Source organism: Triturus cristatus, chromosome 3_1 (genome assembly GCF_964204655.1).
Source record: "Triturus cristatus chromosome 3_1, aTriCri1.1, whole genome shotgun sequence".
NCBI lineage: Eukaryota > Metazoa > Chordata > Amphibia > Caudata > Salamandridae > Triturus > Triturus cristatus.
Window position 1 is genome coordinate 230,807,636 of NC_140583.1, and position 22,898 is coordinate 230,830,533.

At 47.5% G+C, this 22,898-nt stretch overlaps 1 long non-coding RNA gene across 7 annotated transcripts in view; it reads left to right on the forward strand.

Moving 5' to 3' along the window:
* Positions 1 to 22,898, forward strand: part of LOC146859984 (uncharacterized) — a 566,738-nt gene that overhangs the window by 234,465 nt on the left and 309,375 nt on the right. For all 7 annotated transcript variants that reach the window (XR_014978752.1, XR_014978753.1, XR_014978754.1 and 4 more), the window contains one exon: positions 5,556 to 5,686. This is a non-coding gene — a long non-coding RNA (uncharacterized LOC146859984). The remainder of the gene's footprint in view (positions 1 to 5,555; positions 5,687 to 22,898) is intronic.

Consider the following 22,898-nt stretch of genomic DNA (forward strand, 5'->3'; position numbering starts at 1 on the left):
CCTAAGACACTGCGTTTAGAGGGCGCAGGGAAGCATCGTGAGTACATGAATGCACAGCAGGGACAGATTGACAGAAGATGCACAGAAGGTAGAGCACGAGGTGCAAGCCCATGGTGCCAAGAAAACCCTTGAGTGCGTCTACGGTGAAAGGCAGCGCAGGAACAGGAGCTGCAGAACCCACCGACAGCGAGAAGGGTATCAGCGAGAAGGGAGCCCTGAACACAGTGAGAACGAAGCGCAGCGGTACCTGGTGGCCACAGGTTGTTGCAGCAGCAGGAAGAGACAATATCACCACCAGAAAGACAAGGGTGATTCAGGGACCCAGCACCAAGCAAGTGAGCAGCAGCACAGAGACAGCGGCTCCAGCTCCAGGAATGCAAGCACTGAAGAGAATGTGCAGTAAGTGCGTCCAACGCAGCAACCAGAGGGTGTAGTCTGAAGCACGCCGAAGCGATGCGACGGCGGAGAGAAGAAGGAGAAGTGGTTGCACGGACCACCAGAAGCAGGAAGAAGCCGACCAGCCAGATGGTCGCAAGGAAGACGCCAACCAGCCAGTTGGTCACAAGGAAGAAGCCGACCCACCAGATGGTCGCAAGGGAGAAGCCGACCAGCCAGATGGTCGCAATGAAGACGCCGACCAGCCAGATGGTCGCGAGGAAGAACCCGGCCAGCCAGATGGTCGCAAGGGACAAGCCGACCAGCCAGACGGTCGCAAGGAAAACGCCGACCAGCCAGATGGTCGCAAGGGAGAAGCCGACCTGTCAGATAGTCGCAAGGAGGACGGAGCCGGCCAACCAGATGGTCGCAAGGAAGAAGCCGACCCACCAGATGGTCGCAAGGACGATGCAGACCTACCTGAGGTCAGAGAGCACAGTGACCTGTCAAGAGGTCAGAGAGGGAGCAAAGAGAAGACCGAGGGGACGTCAACGAAGAGAACCCTAGGAGAGGTCTGTGAAGAGGACCAGAAACAGACGGACGAGAGGTCCAACAACATCACTTTGAGATCAGAAGTAATCGTGAGAAAGAAGGTCGCGAGGATCGGTCCAGTCACAGAGTGAAAGGAAGACAGTGTCCTAGTGTTGGGACAAGACCAGAGGGAAACGTGTAGAGTGCACGCTACACGGAGAAGCCTGGTAAGGACGAGCAAGAAGGCGAGAAGACCGGACCGCGTCGCAAAGAAAGGAAAAGGAAGACAGATCCTGAGTGGCACGATGCCACGACGAAGGAAGGAGAGAAGAGGAAAGGAGAAGAGCAAAGAGGTGTGCGTGACAGATCAACACAACACACACCAGAAGGGGTACACCCGAAGAGGAAAGGAGAAGAGTAAAGAGGTGTGCGTGACAGATCAACACAACACACACCGGAAGGGGAATACCCGAAGAGGAAAGTGAGAAGGTGCATGGACATCCAAAGTCAGTACCTGGGAAACATCAGCACCACTGGGAGTACACGTCTATGTGCAAACAGGAAGGTCACCTGGGGAAGACAGAGGCGAGCAGGCCGGTTCGTTGGTAACAACCACCTCTGGGATGGAACGGACATAGGACCGTGGATATCCAAGGGGCAGAGGCCTCAGGGACACCGGTGGCAGTGGGTCCCGAAACGAGAGACGGACCGTTGAAGCTTGCTCTGGAGATCCTGGGAGAACAGAGGTAGCACGCGAAGGACCTAGTGCCAACAACACCCTTTTCAGGTGGAGCTTCGGACACAGAGAGAGGACCCGTAGCGATTCCTCCAATGCGGTTGGAGCGACAAGGCGGCAGTCCACCGGTACAGTGGAAGCCTGGCAACAAAGGGCCTCCGGGTCGTCCAGTAAGAGGGGACACCCACGAGAGAGGGGTATCCGTGAGAGGGATATCCTGCAACTGTGAATCCTGTGAGAAGACAACCACCAGTTGGAGAAAACACCTCTACCAGGACTGTACAGCGGAAAGTAAAACACCAATGGTCCACCATCATTCCATCTGCACTTTCACTGATGGCAGTACAGGAAGAAGGAGACTGTAAAGCACACTTCAACGGTGCAAGTCCAAACGAACACGTCCAGAGAGCACCCGGACATCGTGCCAAAGAGACAGAGTGGTCCCGGCTGCAAGAATACCATCGCCGGCAGTTGACCATCAGCGAAGAGGCTACGTGGACATCGTTATCACTGAATTATATTTTTGTTTGTAATTTGTGTTCTCTCCCACAGGTTTTGACTTTTTGGTTTTGACCTTTATTAAAGTTTGGGAGGGATGTAGTGATCCTCCGATCAGCAGTCTAGTGTTCCAGCATGCTGTAAAACACACTGAACACCCACCCACCACAGGAGTCACCAGTCAGGTGACCCTGGCAATAAAAGGGGCCGAGCACATGTGCTCTGGGCCAGTTATCCAACCATATAATCTGTGTCATCGTCCATCCTTTATCTGCATGTGGGCCTGAGGCCCAAACACTACAGTAACCACTGCTCTGAAATCCACCCCATCTGCATGCAAACCCTGTACTGATGGAAACCGAAGGCTATTTGCCTGCAAAAATGGCGTCTTCACCCTCAGTTTTAATGGCTTGCCACATACAGGAAAAGGCACGTCTGAAACCCCTCGTGACCTTTCGCACAATAATAATTAACTGATAAACAAATCCCCAAATTTTCCTTGACATCTATAAAACATAACCCCCAATGTAGACCCCAAGCAAAAACAACTAAATGACTCCTGTTGATAGGTCCCCCTCATTCTCATTTCCCGTCCCCGTGACAGCGTCACCCACCTCCCCCGTTGGAGGATGGGCATCCCGCTCAAGGCTGCCCACCCACCCAGCAAAAAACCCGCCTACCAAAACCTGGCTAACCGAAAAACCTGTCTTATCGTGGCAAAAAGAAAAACCCAGGCCTGGCAGTAGCCAAACCTATAGAAGAAACCAATAGAGGTAAAGGGAAAAAACACCTCCCTAATCACCCCTACCCCGCACCTGGGTGGCCGCTCCATTGTGCGAAACCACCCAGGGGGAGACTGGCTCGCGCTCAGCGCCCCCTGGGTCCCCCCTTCCAAAGCAAGATGGAGACATGCTCGGAAGGCCTTGAGGAACCCTCTGAGAACGAGGCCCTCCATTACCGAGGCAGCAGAGCTGCCGTTCCGACCACGTCCACCGGCACCGAACTTTGCAGTGGCACCGGGACACAGAGGCCTAAAAGCCCTAATGATCCCGGATAATTTATGTAGATTATTCAGTTAAAACAACGGACGTAGGGGTCCTTTTCCTTCTTAAGTATGTGGCACGTGCTGAGTGGAAATAAAAAAACACTGGGCCGGGTTCACTAAGCTTTTTGGACATTGAAGCTCAATTTAGGTGTAGTAGAAGCATCTCTCTGGTTTTTAGGGGCTCACACGATGGCCCTCAGATGAAACTGGTGAGGTCACTGGCAATGACAAAGAGTGGGTTTGCCCATGTGCATGTAGCCCGGGCCATTACAATTATGCAATTAAGTGGCAACTGTTTTTTCACAGAGTAAATAAAGATTGGTGCACTTTCTATGTAATCCTCCATCTGCTTCATAATTTACAAATTTTAACAAAAAAGTATTTGCAGCTCAAACACATCAAAAGTTATTAAAACACTGGTGCATGGAGCAGAACGCAGCGCCTGTGACTTTTTACAAGTTAAGTGATGCTCTTTCAGACAGGGAGGACTCATTTCCCAGGTGGTGTTAACATCTTGAATGGATGACTGCGGAAAGGGTGTTTGTGTCCAGTAGGAAAGAAAATACCTAAATATTGAAATGTATTTGAAACTGGGCGGATAGATTTTTTGTGTCCTTATTTCTTTTGTCACTTTATTCAAGCAAATTCACCTTTAGGTCACAGACACTGTTCTCAGAATTGAGGCTGTTCCAGGATCCGTTCTCAACACATGAGTTATTTCAGGAGGGCACTCACAGGTTAGGAGAATTCTAAACATGTGGCACCTCTTTCTAGGGTTCCAGATAATGGAGATTCCTAAAGTGCGTCCTTGATAGATATGTAGGTCATAGTTATAAATGTGCTGCCCTATTCTGGTGGGTGTCTCTCAATGAACAGTGTTCCCAAAGTGCCTCTGAACACACTGTAAGCTAAGTTTTAAAACCAACATGGCAGGTGCAGAATAAACTTGCCATAATAAAAGAGGCACACCTTTTGTTACAAGAAGTAAGTAAATGTAGGCTTTTTTTCTGCTGCATTCTTCCATGCAAGATTATGTATTTTTATGTATTTATCTGCAGACATCAACAGTGCCAAAGAATGTCAGAATGCTTTACATGATTGCACAGGTCAAGACATAGAATGAAGTTGTAACATATAAGGGACTAAGTTCCTACACATCAATTGAAACATACCATAAGGTGCAGGAATAAGCGACCATTCGACCGGGGAGGCAGGACATATAGGTGAAGTCATTGTTGGCTTTGAATTTGGCCCAGATTGGCATAGGCGCTGGACTATGAGAAATTAGCCTGAGTTCCAGACTTTAGAAGGCCTCCCCAAGTAAAAGTTCTTGGTTTTTTTAAGCACTGGGTCTCAGGTAAGCGGGGGTCTGTGCTCCAGAGGCAGTGTGGAGACCCCTGAGGTCACTGGTTTGTGTAGTTTGAGTTCTCCCCACATAGAGTGGACAATGCAAGCCAGCTTGAAAATGCTTCTGGCTTCTAAAGGAAGAACACAAAACACACCCATAGCTGTAGGAATGACAGGCCCACAGAGCCCCAGGCCCGACTGCACCTGCTGCACCATTGGTACAGGTCAGGGCAGGATACGAGGGAGAGAGATGGGAGCGCACGAGGCAGCGAGGGAGTATGGGTAATGAGCAGATGAGCAGCATAAAAAGTTAAAACCCAGATGACATAGGCCAATTAACGGAAGAGCTCAGCATAATCATAACATTTCAAATACATGCAGCTCTGTTCCGTGCCCTCACTGCCCCGTCACCAGTACTCACAAAACATGTTGTGCAAGTTACAACCTGCTGTGTAAGCCCAGAGAAGTTCCGTAGCACTTCCTCAACTTAAGTTATTGGCCGGAAACAACCTCTGGTAACTCAAGGCATTAAGTAATGTCCACTCAGCTTGTCATCCTTGCACACTCAAGCGTTCCATTAACTTATGATGGCCTTTATTTAGCACTTTTTCTAAAAGCGCTTTAGCACGCGGCCTCCTAACGAGAGACAATAAACATGTTATGATAACGCTGATGGTTAATGTTCTTCCTAGAGAGAGATCAGAGTTTTGTCTAGTGGAAGTTTTGACTCATGGAAAGGTAGTGCAGAAGGTTAATGTGCCTGCTGCAAAGTACATGTACCTGATGCAGATCACAAAATGCACATGATGTAAATAGGTCAGTGAGTCACTGCTTTTGTTAGAGAGATCCTTTTGTTACTTGCAGTTTGTAAGTTAAAATCCTAACATACAACAGTGAGTTATTAGCTGTCGTCTAAGAGCTGCATGCAAACTGCAATGCAAACATTGGAGCGTTATGTTTTTTCCCCCAGTCTTTGTTTGATTACCCTAGTGTTTCAAAAATAAATTATCTTTTTATTTTCAGCACCTGGTAAAGCCCGACAACCTGAAACATTACCAAATTTTGGGGCAATTTTTCGGCGAAGAACAAGAGGCCCCAACCTCCTTTGCTGCTCTTTCACCCTGGCTACGACCCAGCAAACACCAGTGTTAAAGGTAAGGAAACTGATGCAATATTTTTTTTACATAAAAGTTAGGGCTATGTATGTGGTCACTCTACATGGTGGTTGGGGTGGGTGCACATTCTGAACATTGTACCCTCAGTGGATGGAATTTACGAATAGCCTTAGCCCTGTGCTTTGCGCAATAACGGTTGTTAACAGCACTATCTATCCCTTGCCTTGTTCAAGGCCCTCAAGCAGTGTCTGTTTCAGTGCCTTCAGCAACCACTATGGCACACAGAGGCAGCAGGCAGTAAGGCTGTATTTTTAGCAGTCATGTTGTGCAAAGGGGAGCTGTTGTAGATTTATTGCGATACTGCACAAGATATATGTATTTATACTGAAATTTGATATTATTGCACCGCACCTTATACGTTGTACTTTGATTATTGACAGGTTTCTTTAATATATATTGGTAAGGCCAGCATTGGCATCATGAATACAGTACAAGAGCTGATTACAAGGTCATTCCAGGCACGGCCACTTGAAGAGAAACTACATTTAAAGCAATTAGGACCTCATAAGCCTGAGATAAAGCTACAGCAAACTTCCCAGGACAGAGGAAAAATATCCACACGTACATTCTCAAACGCCTGGTACACAAACGCTGATTGGCTTACAGGGTGCCCTTTAAGAAATTCTCTGTTCTGCTTCCCCTGCTTGCTGTTTGGTGGTGAGTTTTCTTGGACAAATCAAGGAGTAACAGACTTGAAGCATTTGTCTGAAAAAATAAAGAAGCATGCACACACAAGAAAGCATATGGAAAACCTGACAAGACTGGGAATGTTGGGGGAAGACACACCGATTGAGCAGCAGATAAGCGATGCATCCCGCAAAACAATACAGAAAAACAATGAAGCAGTTGATAGGAACAGACAGATTCCATCCAAAATAATTGATTGCATTTGTTTCTGTGGTGCTTTCGAACTGGCATTGCGAGGCCATGATGAATCAGAAAGTTCCTCAAAACCTGGGATATTCAGAGGCCTTGTGGATTTAATAGCAAGCATAGACAAGGAAATGGAAGCACATTTAGCAAGTGCTACAGTCTTTAAGGGCACCTCTAAAACGATACAAAATGAACTCCTTGAGTGTATGCTCGAAATTATGAGAAGCCACATTGTGCAAGAGTTGCAAAACACGGACTTTGTGGCTATTCAGGCTGATGACACCACTGATGTGGCCACTAAAACACAGTCTGTATTAGTGTTTCGGTACATTGACAATGACAGAGAAGTTGTGGAGAGGTTCTATGGTTTCACACATTTAAGAGACTCTAGTGCACAAACCATTACTGCAGCTATACTGCGTCAACTGAGCTTAATTTTTCCAGAGCTGCCTCAAAAAACAAAACTCATCGCACAAAGCTATGATGGTGCGTCCGTAATGAGTGGAAGCTTTAGTGGAGTTCAGAAAAGAATTCGAGATGTGTACCCTAATGCTCATTATGTGCACTGTTACGCTCACCAACTTAATCTTATTATGCAACAGGCAGTATCAAGGATCACCGAGACACAAATTTTCTTTCAGGATGTAGGAGGCATGGCAGCACTCTTCTCACGTTCCCCCAAAAGAACGGAAGCACTTCATGAGATTGTGGACAAAAGCGTTCCAAGGGGATCCTCAACTCGTTGGCACTTTAACATCCGTACAGTCAACCTAATCTATGAACATAGGGAGGACCTTGAGAAATGATTTGCCAATAATGAGTTTGATTACAAAAGTCAGACTGAAGCCCGTGGCTTTGCTAGAGAGTTTCAGTTCTTACTGTTTTTATTTCATGATATAATGGTAGCTGTCGACCTGTTATACAATCAGTTACAAGCACGAGAGATAGATACTGTCAAAGTGCAAGTATATACCACTATGTTTGTACAAAGCATAAGCAAAGTGAGAGATGAGGTTGACAATTTAGACAGCAAACTGCCAGAGCATTCTACTTTTTCAAACCGCAGGGAAAACATCACCACTCTGGTCCGAATTGCAAAGGAGATATGTGACATTGTAATTGCGCAGGCACAAGAACGTTTTTCTTTCAGAAAACATTTGCTGAGTGCCACATTATTGCAAAGTGAACAGTTTGCAAAATATAATGAATCATTCCCTGAGCGTGCTCTGAATGAGGCTGTGGAAGCTTATCCAATGCTCAAAATAGAGCAGCTGAGAACTGAGTTGACTGTACTGTACGCAATGCCTGTGTACCGGAAGGCCACAAGTGCCATGTCTTTGCTCGCTTTAATACATAAACTTAATATGGAAAAGTCACTTACAGAGACAGTGCGTTTACTAAAAATTGTCATAACCACTCCTATGACAACAGCCGAGTCAGAACTATGTTTTTCAGTCTTAAAGAGGATTAAGACATTCCTGAGGAACACCATGCTTGAGGAAAGACTCAATGCTTTGGCAATGCTCTCTGTAGAGAGCAAGCTAGTTAAAAAGAATCCCAGACTTTAACATTCAAGTAATTGAAAAGTTTGCTGCTCTTAAAGAGAGACGTGCTGATTTCATTTGCAAAAAATAAACAATATGTATGTTGAATGCTGCTATTTTGTGACCAGTTTAGTTGTTTGTTAAATAAAAAACATCTGTGAGTGAGGTACTCAGAAATGCATTGTATCTCGAAGTCTGGTATGAAGCTCTGTGGATATACTGGATAAGCAGCTACCTATATTATATGACATATGTTTATTAAGGTAATAACTGCACTTTCACAATTGCTTTATTAACCTTCCTGCTTTCTCAAATTTGCTTGAAAATGCCCCATTTTTCCTCTCTTTTTTCAAAACTCCCTTATGGTGGTTCGGGCTCGCTCGCTATGCTCGCTCGCTACGGTGCAGTATGCCAATCATTTTACGCCCCACCACTTTCAAATGTCATCAACCGCCCCTGGTAGCAATAAAAGCTCTAACACCCCCAGGTCTGAGCAGCCATAGCCAAGAAGCCTCCCTGCTCCTTGCGAAATACACATAGAAGCGAGATAAAGCCCTCAACTGAAGAACATAGAAGTGAGTCAAATAATATCCGTCCCCACATCCTGCCAGTGTACTCCCTAGATTATTATTCTGGAAAATGTTCCTAAAATTGAGCACCCACAGCCCTAACCACATGCCTCCTTAATTAACACAGTGGACACTGGATGCGGAAACACTCCAGATGGTCCTGTGAGCTTTCAAATGAAATTATCACAAGAAGAAGGGTCCCATGGGTTTCTGTTACCAAATCCTCACAAAGTGACTGTGTAATACTCAATGTTAGAAGCCCAAAAGTAGTCCGGGCCTTATTACATTCTCTTAGCCACACTGCCTCCTCCCCGGAGGGCATCAGAGCTCCCCCCTGGGCTTCTTTCATCCCCCTGAGACTCTCGGGTCCCTTGTCAATGTCTATAATAAATCCGATCCAGTCAATGCAAGCAGTAAATTAGTGTCCCATCAATCCAACTCTAACCCTCACTTACCTTTATTGAACAGGTTTGATGTTTTATCCCCCTTAGAGCAGCTGGACTGACTACCTCATGGGGCATCTCCAACTGTGACCATGGCTAATCACTCAAGACCAGCAGCCTCAAATCATAATGCTATTAATGATCTTCCAATGGGGGCCGAGTCGTTGAGTCTAATTTCGTGGAACGTGGCCGGCCTGTGCGCCAAACAGGAGGCTCCAGACTGGCTCAATGTAATTGACCATCATAACACAATCTGCTGTCAAGAGACATGGCTATTGGACCTGCCGCATATGAATGGGTTTGTCACTTACCATGTTGCAGCACCCCTGAAAGTCAGGTCGAGCTAAAGGGGGCTTAGCCACTTTCATATCTGCCTCACTGGTTGATTGCACAGTATCCAAGAAGGCTATTTCACCTTTCTATCACCTCCTCCTGATCACATCGCAGAAACTATTTGATCTGGTACTTATAAATCTTTATTATAATATATTTGATAGTGCCGAAACCAAAGTTGTGGATAGTATAGAAGATGCCCTGCTTATGATCACAAGCAATCACAAAAAGGAGGTATCAGTTATTTGGGTAGGTGACTTTAACATCAAAATGTGTACCGATGGAGAATCCCCAATATACGAAGTCAGCGATTAATTTAATCAGCCACTTCCACACCTTAAACACAATCCTTATGGTGACTCACTAACCAGAGTGACCCTTGCAAACAACTTAATTTTTGCATCAGAATGCTGCACGCAGAATCCGCAAAAGCTCCCGGCATATATGGCCCTAGTTCAAGCTCTACAACAGATCATGTCTTAATCTCCAAGGATCTGACATCAGTGCTTATGACTTGCAAAGTTGTGGCCTTGTGCATAAGTGACCTCAACCCACTCATATTGGAGCTTAAGATATCGCTCGATAAGGTCACACAAAAAATCCCTCAACCCCAGATAGAACACAGCAGAAATAAAGGACTATCGATTAAATGGGAGAAAATCGATAAGGAAGCATTTTATATAGATCTCGTTACAGACAATCAAGCTGAAATAGATAAGATCCTTCAAAAAGAAACAGACCCATCAGAAGTAATAACTTTATACACCAGGTTGAATAACTGTATGGCTGACAGGCTAAACAAGAGTGCGGTTAAATCCAGTTGCAATCCAAAGTGGTTTGATGGAACTATTTCTAAGGCCCACAGACTCTTAAAGCTTGCGCTGAGTAAATGCCCAAGAGATCAAACAGGAGTGATCCAGGCTAGAAAAATCTATAAAGAAGCAATCCGAAAAAGAAAGAAAGAAATAAAGGAAAAGGCCTGGGAGGGCCTTAAAGTGGCAAGTGAGACGAAAGACTCCAGAGCTTTTTGGCAGATTGTAAACTCACTGAACCCCCTGGGCGAGACCCTCCAAACAATGGACTGTGTCATCCCAAGTAAAGACTAGGTGGTCCATTTCTCCAAACTCTTTGGCCCGAAAGAGCAGACTCTGATTACAGGCCCTAATATGATAGTGATCTGCAATCCAATTAAGCAATTCCATAAAAATACCAGATATAATCCTGCCATCGAAAGCTGCCACCCCGGGCCCTGACAGAATCCCCTCAGAACTGTTTTAATCTTTCCCCAAATTCTGGGCACCTCCAATTGCAAGTGTTATAAAAAGGGCAATTACAGGCCCCCTGGTTAAGACCTGGCAGGAAGCTGTCATCGTACCTACCTTAAAAAAAGGAGATAAAGGCATGGCCGCCCCCATATGTTGAGACCCGCTGGGTTGGAAATGCTTGCTTCGAGATTTGGCAGGAATTGGCCGGGTGACTGGGGGGTTGGTGTATGTCTGATGCTTGCCCGAACTTTGTTAACACGACTGGTGCTGTGAATAGCATAAAGTGTATTACCTGGAATGTACGGGGCATGAATGATAGACGGAAAGTGAGACTGATACAGGCCTTCCTAATTAGAAAAGGTGCGGACATTTGCCTTCTGCAAGAGACGCACCTGACGGCCAATGCTGCGCAGCTGCTCAGGCACAATCGATGGGGTGAGGTAGTCCACGCTCACTATTCTAACTACTCTAGAGGGGTGGCGATACTTATCAGAAAGGGGCTTCACTGGAGGACGCATGAGGAAATCAGGGACGCAGGGGGCAGGTATGTTCTGTTGGTCGGTTCGCTGTGCGGCGCGAGAGTGATTCTGGTGAATGTGTATGGCCCGAATGACGATAATCCAGAGTTCTACGAGGAATTGTGGCATAGGGTGCGGACCTGTGGCGATATTGTGGGGAGGTGACTATAATGTGGTACTGTCAGATACTAAAGATAGGCAGGGCACAACTCGGGAACATCACCCCAGGGCGTCGGAGGCGCTTGGCCATATTATGCAAGAGGCAGGGCTGGTGGACTCCTGGAGGACACTGCACCCTGAGGCCCGCGCCGGTACGTGTATCACAGCTCATCGTGCGGCCTGGTCCAGATTGGACTTCTGGCTGCTGTCCAGAGATTTGCCCTCATCGGTGTTAGAGGTGACTCACTTGCCGCGGTCTCTTTCTGATCCTGCCCCGGTTTGCTTGACGCTATCCACGCCGCCGCAGTACATTCAGCCGTTTAGTTGGAGGTTCCCCTCCCGTGCGCTGCGCGACCAGGTCTTCCAGCATTCTTTGCGGGAAAGATTGGAGGAATACTTCGCACTCAACGAGGGCTCAGTAGATTCACCTGGCGTGCTCTGGGAGGCCTGTAAGGCAGTAACCAGGGGTCATTGCATGGCGCTAAAAACTGGGGTTCTGCGCTCCATTAGAGATACCCTGAGCAAGTTGGAATCTGAACTAGCCCAGCTTGAAGCTGCGATGATGGCGGCCCCTTCTGGTGGTGCGAGTGCAGCCTTCAGGACGAAACTGACCAAGTATCAAGAGGAGGCGGAGAGGGAGGTCGCGTTCTTGTCCAAAGATTCTCAGGCCAGACGTTACGGAGAGGGTGATCGAGCTGGACGAACACTAGCAAACATGCTGCGCCCGCCACGTGGGTCGGAGCATATTCTTGAGCTACAAGGGTCAGGGGGTGAAGTGATTTGAGATCCTCCGGCTATACTGACAGTGATGACAGATTACTATAAGGTCTTGTATACCTCTAAGGTGACACCTGATGACACTATTATTAGTGACTACCTGGACACCATAGCACTTGCGTGGTTCAGTAATAATGCCCGACAATATATGGACCTACCCTTCACGCAGGAGGACATTCGAGCGGTGATAGCCGCTATGCCACTCAGCAAGGCACCAGGCCCCGACGGGCTGACGGCGGCCTTCTACAAGGAATATGCAGACCTACTGGTCCCGCGATTGCACAGTGTTTTTGAGGAAGCGATGGAGTTGGGCATCCTCCCTACCTCGATGCGAGAGGCCCTTATCATTACGCTGCTTAAACCTGGCAAAAATCCTGTTACCCCGGACTCATATCGCCCACTCTCGCTAATTAATCTTGACGCCAAAATTTACGCGAAATTACTCGCTGACCGTCTGAAATTTATGCTGCCACAGATAGCGTTGTCCGATCAGTCGGGCTTTGTAATGGGGAGGTCCACTTCCCACAATCTAAGATTGCTGTTTGGGCTCCTGCATTATTTGGATCCCAAGGTACAAGCCGCGGCCGCATTGCTTGACGCCACTAAGGCGTTCGACTCATTAGAGTGGAAATTCCTACGGGCGTTATTCACTCGCATGGGTTTCAGCCCCTCCTTCGCCAGGCGTATTGGAATACTCTATAATCACCCGACGGCTAGGGTGCGGGTTAATGGTCAGACGTCTGCCCCGATCCCCATAACCAGAGGGACTCGGCAGGGCTGCCCCTTGTCGCCATTGCTGTTCGCCATTGCGACGGAGCCGCTGGCGGCTCGTTTGCGCCAACATCACACTCATCGCAGTATCGGCTTCACATCGCGTGGCCTGTTGGTGTCTATGTACGCCGACGACATAACCATATATATGATGAATCCATCGGACAACTTTGACCCACTGATGCGCGAGGTGGCCTCACAGGTATCGATATCAACTGGTCGAAGTCGGCGATGTTCCCGCTGACGGACGGTACGAGTCAATGCCATACGGAATTCCCGATTGACTGGGTCACTGATGAGATTAAATACCTTGGCGTACGCTTTAGCCGATCGGTGCAGGACATATGGCTGGCCAATTTTGGTGTGGCCGTGGAGTGGCTGGAGTGTAAGGTGAGGCGCTGGAAGACGCTGCCGCTGTCACTGATGGGCCGCATAGCAATTGCTAAAATGGTGGTCGTTCCTAAGTTTCTTTACTTATTCGTTAACATCCCCCTGCCACTCACTAAGTCGTTCTTCCGTCGGCTTCGCTCCGCCTTGCTTGAACTGGTCTGGGCGGGTAAGCAGCCCAGAGTGGCCTGGAACCTCCTCACACTTCCCTTCCGACAGGGAGGCCTCGCGGCCCCGGACATGGAGCTCTATGCGTACAGTGCTCAGGCCCAATACCTGCACTTCTGGCAGCACCCGATCCCTTACCAGCCGCACGTGGCTATCGAGATGGACGTTGCGGCCCCCTGCCCCCTTCGTGCAGCGGTGTATCAGAGATACAGACGCTCCCGGGATGACATTGATACTGTTGAAATGGTCCGCTGGGCCTGGTCAAGCATTGCCAAACGTGCGGGCGTTGATGATTTATATGCGCCGAGCATGTCCCTTGCGGATAATCCACTATTGGGGCTATTGACGGACGCGGCGGTGGTGCGGCGGACGCAGGCCTGCGGCCTGAAGGTGGCGGGGGACCTGTACCCGGACGATACCTTCCTTGCATTGCGGGATATGGCGGCGGCGCCGGAACCGACTGCCTCGGAGCTTCTTCTCTACTATCAACTGCGGTCTGCATGCAAGGGCAGGTACCCTATGTTTCCAGATGCTCCGCCGACGCTTGCGGCCCTGGAGGACGTACTCTCGAATTCCTCCGCGCGCAAACTGATCACACGTATTTATAGAGCTACTCAAAACACAGCTCCGGTTGTGCACACTGACTCTAGATCCTCGTGGGAACATGAAGCGGGTATATCTATTACCGAGAAACAGTGGGAGTACTGTTGCTCCCAACTTGAAAACCTATCCCCTAATTATAGGCTGCGGTTGGTACACTTCAACTATCTGCACCGGACTTACCGTACGCCCATGCAACTGTGTAGGATGGGACTGCGGTTTGATGCGAACTGTTGGAGATGCGGTGAGAACGAGGCCGCGTTCTATCACCTTGTATGGGTGTGTGGTCCCATACGCGACTTCTGGATTGCAGTCTTCAATACCGTGGGGCAGATTGTGGGGGTGGAACTGGAGCCGGACCCACTCGTGGCCCTCTTGGGATTCGTTAGAAATGTGCCTAAGGCCTCACGTAGGCTTGTGGCCCTTTTACTATTACTTGCTAAGCGTCAAGTAGCGCTACACTGGAAGAAGGCGATGCCGCCGAAAGTGGCGGCCTGGATAAGATCGGCGGTGTACTGTAGGGAGCAGCTGACCTCATACTGGGACCAGCTGCCACAGCGCTCGCGGCCTGTAGATATATGGCAGCCACTGGTGGATTGGTTGGCTAGAACGACAGCATTGGAAGATGACTAGGCGGTCTAATTGTGGCTTTGGTGACGTGGCGAGGTTGGAGTTTGACTGTGGTGCGCTGTACGTGGTGATCCGCCTGACATAAGTGATCTGGGGTTCGGGGCTCGCTTTCTGTGGGGGGTTGTCAGTCGATTGCGTTGTCTGGGTGGGCTGTGGGCGCAGCGTGCAGGTGATTATGACATTTCGATTATTCATTGTTTGCTTCCTTTCGACTCGGGCTCTCTGTTAGTTTTGTTTTGTTTGGTCCATTGCAAAATGTTGTATCGCTGTTCGAATGTACGACCTCAGATGCTTGGGCGGAGCTCCGCCTCGCAAACTAGCTGCCTGCCTCCGGGTTGTTGGCTGAATAGCAGTGTACTCTTCGATGGAACAATAAAGGTTTTAGAAAAAAAAAAAAAAAAAAAGGAGATAAGAGTCCGCCCTTACTGCTATCGTCCGATATCCCTGTACTACAGGCCAAACTGGAAAACTGTGCTACAGAGTCACATGCGCTGTCAGGCCTACAGTTTGGCTTCCGTCAAGGGCTAGACACGGTTGAACAATCGTGAAATCTTTCCCTGATTGTCCAAAAGTACACTAAGGCTAAAAAAGGGTGTGTCCACCTTGAATTCATGGACCGGACATGCGCCTTTGACATGGTAGACCACCCAAAGCTGTGGTCTGTAATGCGCCTACTAGGCATTGATAGTACAATAATCTCCCTACTCAGTAGACGACCCGAACATACTACAGCGAGAGTAGGGTACAGTAGGAACAGAGATCTATCTGAAGACTTTCCATCAGTTACTGGGGTTGGACAGGTCTGGGTCCTGGCACTTTTTCTCTTTTTAATTTATATTTATTTTCTGGGTGAGCACCTGATAACGACTGGGAAGGACTTGCCAAAGATCAACGAGAGAGAAATTCCCATGCTCCCTTATACAGACGATGCCGTTCTTATTGCACAAACTACGAATGGTCTCCAGATTTTACTAGACACTTTTTATAGTTTTATGAGTAGTCTAGGACTAAAAACAAACCAAAGTAAGTCCTTCGTAATGAAATGCAGTCCCAAGCTAGCATAGTCTAAAAAGTTTTTACTTGGTGGGGAAGAAATTATGAAAACTCCGATTGATGTAGACTTGAATTGGAAATTCCTCTTGGACGTAAGAATCAAGCAATACAAAGAGCAGTAGATGCTGTTTTTAGATTCTCCAAAAGACTGGTGCACAAACTACCAAGAGAAATGCTCTATATACGTGTCTGTCGCTACTTTTGGCACAGGCTTATAGGGGTAGACATGTGGCCAATCCTTACAGACTGTGGAGAATAAGTTTATAAGATGACTCCTGGCAGTTCCACATTCCGCCCCGACGGCCTTTTGCCATGAAGAGGTTTGGCTTGATTACGTAGAAGACTATATCCAAACTACAACCACTTTTGTTGTGGCATAGACTTTGGAAAACCCATAAGCTCATTTATGCAGAACAATCTTACAAGATTGTCTGAAACTGGACAACTGCTTGGATATCCGATGGCTCAAGCATATTAAAACGAGTTTCAACAGACTTGGTGCCCTAACATTGCATCTTAACCCAGTCAGTTTGTCAAGTATTCCCCTAACTCAAACTAAAGCACTTTTTAATCAAACGGTACAAAGATCCTGGGCAGAGATTAGAGGGAGAGGTGGGTTAGTCAATAACCTTAGGGTTTCTCCGGCATGCCCCACACTTTATTTACAGGTCATTGCAAATGAGAGACACATGTTTTTTCTGACGAGGTTTTGCCACCAAACAATACAATTTCTGCTTGCTTTCCCAGTAAAAGGCATGTGGTTTTTGACTCTCGCCTGCTGTCACAGTGAACTCCTAGCAGAGCAAAGCGCTTTGCACATATTGCTCTTTTGCACATTTTACACTGCATAAAGAGTATGGTTCCTTCGGCTGATATTACGAGCACTAAAAACACGATCTCAACCTGCAGCCTTTGCTTATTTGCACTGCTTGGGAAACAAAACCGTGATACATGCTGTTTTAAATTACATTTTAAGTGCCATGAAGATAAGATCACATTACTGAATGATTTTTTTTATCACAGATGCTTTTTTAATACTTGTTTTTAGTGTTTTTAGGAAATCTCAATCTCAATTTTATGAAGCTTAATATTGTGTGTGGTTCTTTTGTTTGCACTGACTTTTTGGCTCAGTTGAGCCGAATAAAGTATTTGATGATGATGACTTAACATGTAATAATGTACTTGTTCCCAGTTAGACTAGTCTGGACAATCAGGCTATTGTGCTCTTGGGTATCTTTTTCCCAGCCTAGTGTACCCCTTCTTTAACTTCCCTGGTAAGCCTGTGACTGCTCAACATCACTAATAGTTGTTCTGAGGGGATCACACTCGGCCCAAGTGTGTGCCCACAGACATAAGAGGCACATGGCCCAAGTGCCTACTTGCCAAAAACTATCAGGGTTATTTGGAGTACGATCTCAAGATATTGGACTCAAAGTATACAAAGAAGTGATAGATAGAATGCTTTACTTAATCTCAGCCACTGGTAATTACTCTGGGCCACATCCCAATCATTGTTATTTTGGCACACCATGTCACCTCAATTTAGTCCCAGCTATATGCAAATCAGTTTCGACCCTGCTCCAATCTGGGCAGTCCATGCAGAACTGCCAAGCTAGGTCCTCCTGAATCTGAGCACAAGCAGCCCAGGATCAGTTTTGCCCTAGTTATGAGCACCACAGCCAGATTGATTCCAGTGACCATCTGCACGGAACCCACGTCTGGGCAAACCTGTACCACTGAGGGTGACACACTAAAGTATACAAAAAAGTGATGAACGGAATGCTTGAATTAATCTCAGCCACTGGTAATTACCTGGGGCTGCATCACAATCCATTGTTATTTTGCACACAATCACCTCAGTTTGGACCCAGCTATATGCAAATCAGTCTCCAATCGTAGCAGTCCACCCCGAATTGCTGGGCCATTGCCTCTCTGAACCAGATCACAAGCAACCCAGGATCAGTTTTGCCCTACCTATAGATATTTGACTGGAGGCACCAAAAACTGGCAACAATTAACGTTTTGATGCCGGAGTCCAAAGCAAGTCACATGGGTCCAAGAATACCACTGAAGGCAAACCCTCGAAACAAGGCTCGACCTCAGAAGCGAATCAACCTTCGGAGGGATAAAAGCACATCAGGGAAGAATGGCTTGACATCAAACACCTGAAAGAAAATCAGATGAATGCCAGTGCTGAAGAGCAGCCTGATGCTGGTGCTAAAGAGTGGCTAGACACTGGCACCAAGACCACAAAAGCTGAAGAGTGGCTCTATAACCATACTGAAAATAGTCTGCATCAACGTTTAAAAAGAAATAAGGGAGAACTGCCAAACGGAGTACTCCCGAAGTAAAGCGAAAGAGGCGGCACGAAGCCAAATGGGAAGCCCTCATCTGGATCAAGTTTGACTTTGAGAGGGTGTCAGTAGGGGGGAAAAACAATTTATTGCTAACACCTGCCACACGTATGTCTGCATTAGACACTGCAGGCATAGCCAGTAGGCACTGCTACCCCAGTGTGCTAACCTGCTTCGCTTAGCATATCTGGATTCAAACAGGAGGTTCAATCTGCAGTTACCATTCACGGAAAGAAGCCTCTTTAGGGAAACAGTGAAAGCACTACAAGGCCATGGGGGGCCTGAAAAGGGAAAGGGCTATTTAAAGGTGGCATAGAACAAAGAGGGCACCTGCAAGATGAGGCATGCCGCCTGGCATCCCACATACAGCCTTCAGGCAGCAAAGTACTTCTGCAGTAACGGCGCTGTGGCAATATGGCTCAACAGCTGTGAGAAAGTGGCTCTGTATATACTGTTCCCAAATAGGTACAGTGTGTACAGAGTCCACAGTCCCCAGAGCTTTGGCAGAGGCTAAAGTTAGATATAACCTTATTCTCTAAAGTGGTAGCTTGGTCGAGCAGTAAGGCAGTATCATAGGACAGTGTAAAGCATTTTGATGTACACACTCAGTCAGCAAATGGTTTCACACACTCAATAACTGAACTCTAGGCCAATGGTTTATATATACAAAATATATGCTTGTTTTCTTTTTAGAACCAACAATAGGTATTAAAATATACTTTTTCAGAATGAGATGCTTTAGGTAAATACTTTTGCAATATGCAATTCACTTTTGTAAATAATTACAAGTTGTTGCAATAAGCAACACAATTCTAAACACAATAATACATTGAGTTCAATGGAAGTTTCAAGTTATTTGCAATAGATTACTTTTGGAATTCCAGGACTGGATCCTTGATTCAGTCCTGGGACAGTACTTAGAAACAAGTGATAAAAGTCGACTTAATTACTGTGGTGAGTTTTAGATAATATTTTGCTGTTTTAAAAGTTGACACTTAGAAAATATTTCATAGAAAACAGTCAATGATTCCCTATGGAAGAAAATTCAAGTTGCAGGTATAGTATGTTCTAGTTATTTTTGTAATCCAGTACTGGGTACCTAGACTCAGTACTGGAACCTTTATCCAAAACAGGTAAGTAATTACGTTTTCACAATTTACACGATTTTTAAAGAATATTTAAAGTTTGCAGAAATCGACAGAAGAAATTTCACAGAAAAATAGTCAATGGTTTCCTAAGGAAGAAAATTGGGTTACTGGTAAGTACGGTTGTAAATATTTTTCTGAGTCAGTGCTGGGCACCAAGATCCAGCACTGTGAGCTCACCTAATAGCAGGTGAGTATTTTCGTTTTTGTTACTCTGCTGATTTTTGGTGAATATTTTAAGTTTTGAAAAGTCCACACTTAGAAGAAATTTCAGGAAAAACCAGTCAATGTTACCCTATGGAGAAAATTGAGTCATCGGCTTTAAGGTAAGTACTCGACTGGCAGAGTTAAGGTTCTGGGCATAGACTCAGAGGTCTCCCAGGGTCAGATAGGTATAGTTGTTACACCCTCAGCGGCACAGGGGCGGCCGGGTGCAGAGAGAGTTAGGCCCAATGTTATCCTATGGGAGGTAGGGGGATCTTGGTTGTTGGCTGCTGACTAGCAGGCCACGCGGCTGTGGGAGCTGGGCTCCTGGTCACTTGCTCAGGGCAAATGGGGAAGTTGGTAGGTGTAGAGGTTGCACTGCCAGGGCCACTTTGGCGGCTGGGTGCAGGGTGCTTTTGAGCCTTCGGGCGCTCAATTGATTTCAATGGAGAAGCTCCGGTTTAGAAAAAGACTGCAAGCTCGGGACGAAGATTCTTCAGGTGTCACCACCACTTCGAGAGGTAAGTTGGGTAGTTGGAGGATAGGTAGGTACCCCAGGATTGGACACAGGGGGCCGTGGGGCGCCGGGTGCAGGGGTGCCTTTTTGTGCCGGGAAATCTTACCCTCTGTTGATCGCGGTTGGGGGGGCACCTGGTTCTGAGGCTGCAGGCATCTTCAGGAGCATCGAGGGAAGTCCTTGGGTGCCGGACTCGGGGTCACAGTCGCCGTGGGGTCGTCCTCGTGGTCTTGGTTCACTCCGGCACAGGCCAGGCTTGGCGGGTCCAGAGTGGGAAGGGTTCGCGGTTCCGGGCTGATGCCAGGGATTTAGAAGTAGATTTTGAGTAGAGCCTCTACTCAAGGTAGCCAGGTCCGCCGGGGTTTGTGAGGTTGCTGGCCACAAGAGATGCTGGGTTGGAGTAGGAGCAGGTTCGAGGGTCGACAGGCCGGTAGGGCTGGGGCCAAAGCAGTTGGTGTCTTCCTCTTCTTAGCAGCTGCAGGCAGGTGTTCTTTCTTCTTGCTCATCTCTGTATTTCGGAATCTGGGGAAGGAAGGTTCAGGGTGCCCCTAAATACTAGATTTAGGGGTGTTACAGGTAGGTGAAGGGCAGGGACCAATGGGTCCCTGTCCTGGGGTGGGTACACCCCCTATCCTGCCTCTCTCCTGTGGGAGGGGGGCAGTAGCCTAGTCCTGATTGGGCAGGGCTTCCCATCTTCAAGATGGCGAGAGCCCGGAGATGTGCTTCACCTCGCCTCCCCCACCTGAGGGGTGGGGTTGGCAGGCTGGCACATCCCCTGTCATTATTTGGGGTTTCCGGCCAAGCTTCCCACCAGAGTGGGGGGTTGCAGTGGGCTGGGGAAGCTCACAGAGGCGGCATGCCTTTGAAGCTTCCCCCTGCCCATCCTGGGGGAGGAGATCTAGCACCTCGCCCAGGATGTGCATTGCCGCAGGCCCAGGAGAGCAGGGGCTCTCCTACCCAGGGGGCCAGCAACATGTCTGCTGTGTGGCAGCCTAGGCAGCCTCTCAGACCAGACGTGGATTGTAGGTTAGGTTTCAGGGGGCCTCTCTAAGATGCCCTCTGGGGTGCTTGGTACATTAAATCCCACACTGGCATCAGTGTCGGTTTAATGTGATGAGAAGTTTGATACCAAACTTCTCAGTCTTCAGTGTTGCCATTATGGTGCTGTGGAGTTCGTGTTTGACGAGCTCTCAGCACCATGGACTCTTAAGTGGCAGCACTGCACTTACAGTGCCCAGGAATGGACCTGGGTACTGTAGGGGCACAGGGCTCCTGCTCCTGTGCCCACACCACTGGCATAGGGCACCCAGCTAGAGGGGTGGCTGATGTATGCCAGGGCAGTGTAGGTGGTGGGCATGGCACACAGGGATGTGTGCCATGTCGACTCTTTGTTTTGTCTTGTACCCAGACACTCAGCCTGCAAGGGCAGTGTGTGTGTGTTATGGTACAGGGCCTCTAAGGGTTGCACACTCAGTAAAAGTACATTCAGCAAAAAGTGGGGGCATACCATGCAAGAAAGATGGCACTTTCTCACACAGTACTTATCCAAACTGATAACACAGCAATGCTCTATATCAACAGGGGAGAACAGAGTCACACACCTTGTCTACACTAGCCCAGACATTTTAGAAATAGACAGTAGGAAATGGGATGTCATTTGAAGGGATTTACACAAGCAGACAGGCTAAGTAGACCAGTAAACACAAACTAATGGAAGTTTAAGCTGTAAGTTCAACTAAGTCTTCCTAAGATGAGGAAGCCACATATGGATCTATTTGCAACACATGGGAGCTTGAAATGCCATAGCTTTGCATACATATTCCGACACCCAAGGTCACTAGGGAATGTACTGTCGATAAATTGGTTTAGGAATCTTTGCCTTTGTGTTTTTGCCAATTCAAATGATACTACATGTGATAAACAAGTGCAAACAGGGAGGCTGCACACTAATCCTCCACAATGGGCCAGACAGACATGGTTTTCAGATCTAATGGTGATCTCTCGGGGACAAGTCATAAAAATCCCAACACATCTAGATCTGTTGATAATACAAGGCCAAGTAGGTCACCTGTAATCATCAACCCAGAAGCATGGTTCCTGAGAACGTAGAGTTTGGCCATCATAACCTACACCCAAGGTCCATGAAAATACTTCAAGACTAAAAGCAGGCGCCGATAAGAAATGCTACAGCGGCATATGGAAAAGTGTGTACACTGGTGCGAGAAGATGGAGATAAACTATTGGTAACAAGATGCCATGGTGAAGCGATACCTCAACCACCTTCTAGACAAACGCCTCTCCTACCCTGCTGAAGGTCCATTTAGTGACCATTGTGGCATTAATGAGAGGAGTGATAGTGAAAAGTTACTTTACCGCACCAGTAATAAAACGTTTCATAGGAAGGGTGAAAAATATCACTGCCAAGGAGCACACCAACTTGAAGCCTCAATGTGGTACTGACACAACTGATGACATCACTGTTGGAGTCAATACAGTCAATACAGAATGTGCAACCAAAGTTCCTAACCCTAGAAACGGCCTTCCTGATCACCAGTGCACCTCTAAGACAAGTTAGTGAGATCCAAGCGCTTACCACACTAGATCCGTACCTGCTAATATTCACGGCCAAAGGTGTTGGATGCCCTGGTACTTTCAATGGGGATTCGTGGGTTGAACAAACACTGCAGGCTCGGGCACGAAGATCTTCTGGAGGCGACCACCAGTTGGAGAGTTAAGCTGGGATGTCGTGGGATGCCGAACACCGTCGGTTGTGCCACCCAAGGCCGTCGGGCGTTGGGTGCAGGGGTGTTTTTTAGTGTCGGATTTTCCTTACAGGCTCCGGTCGCAGTCATCCATCAAAAAGGGGCTTTAGGCGTTGTCA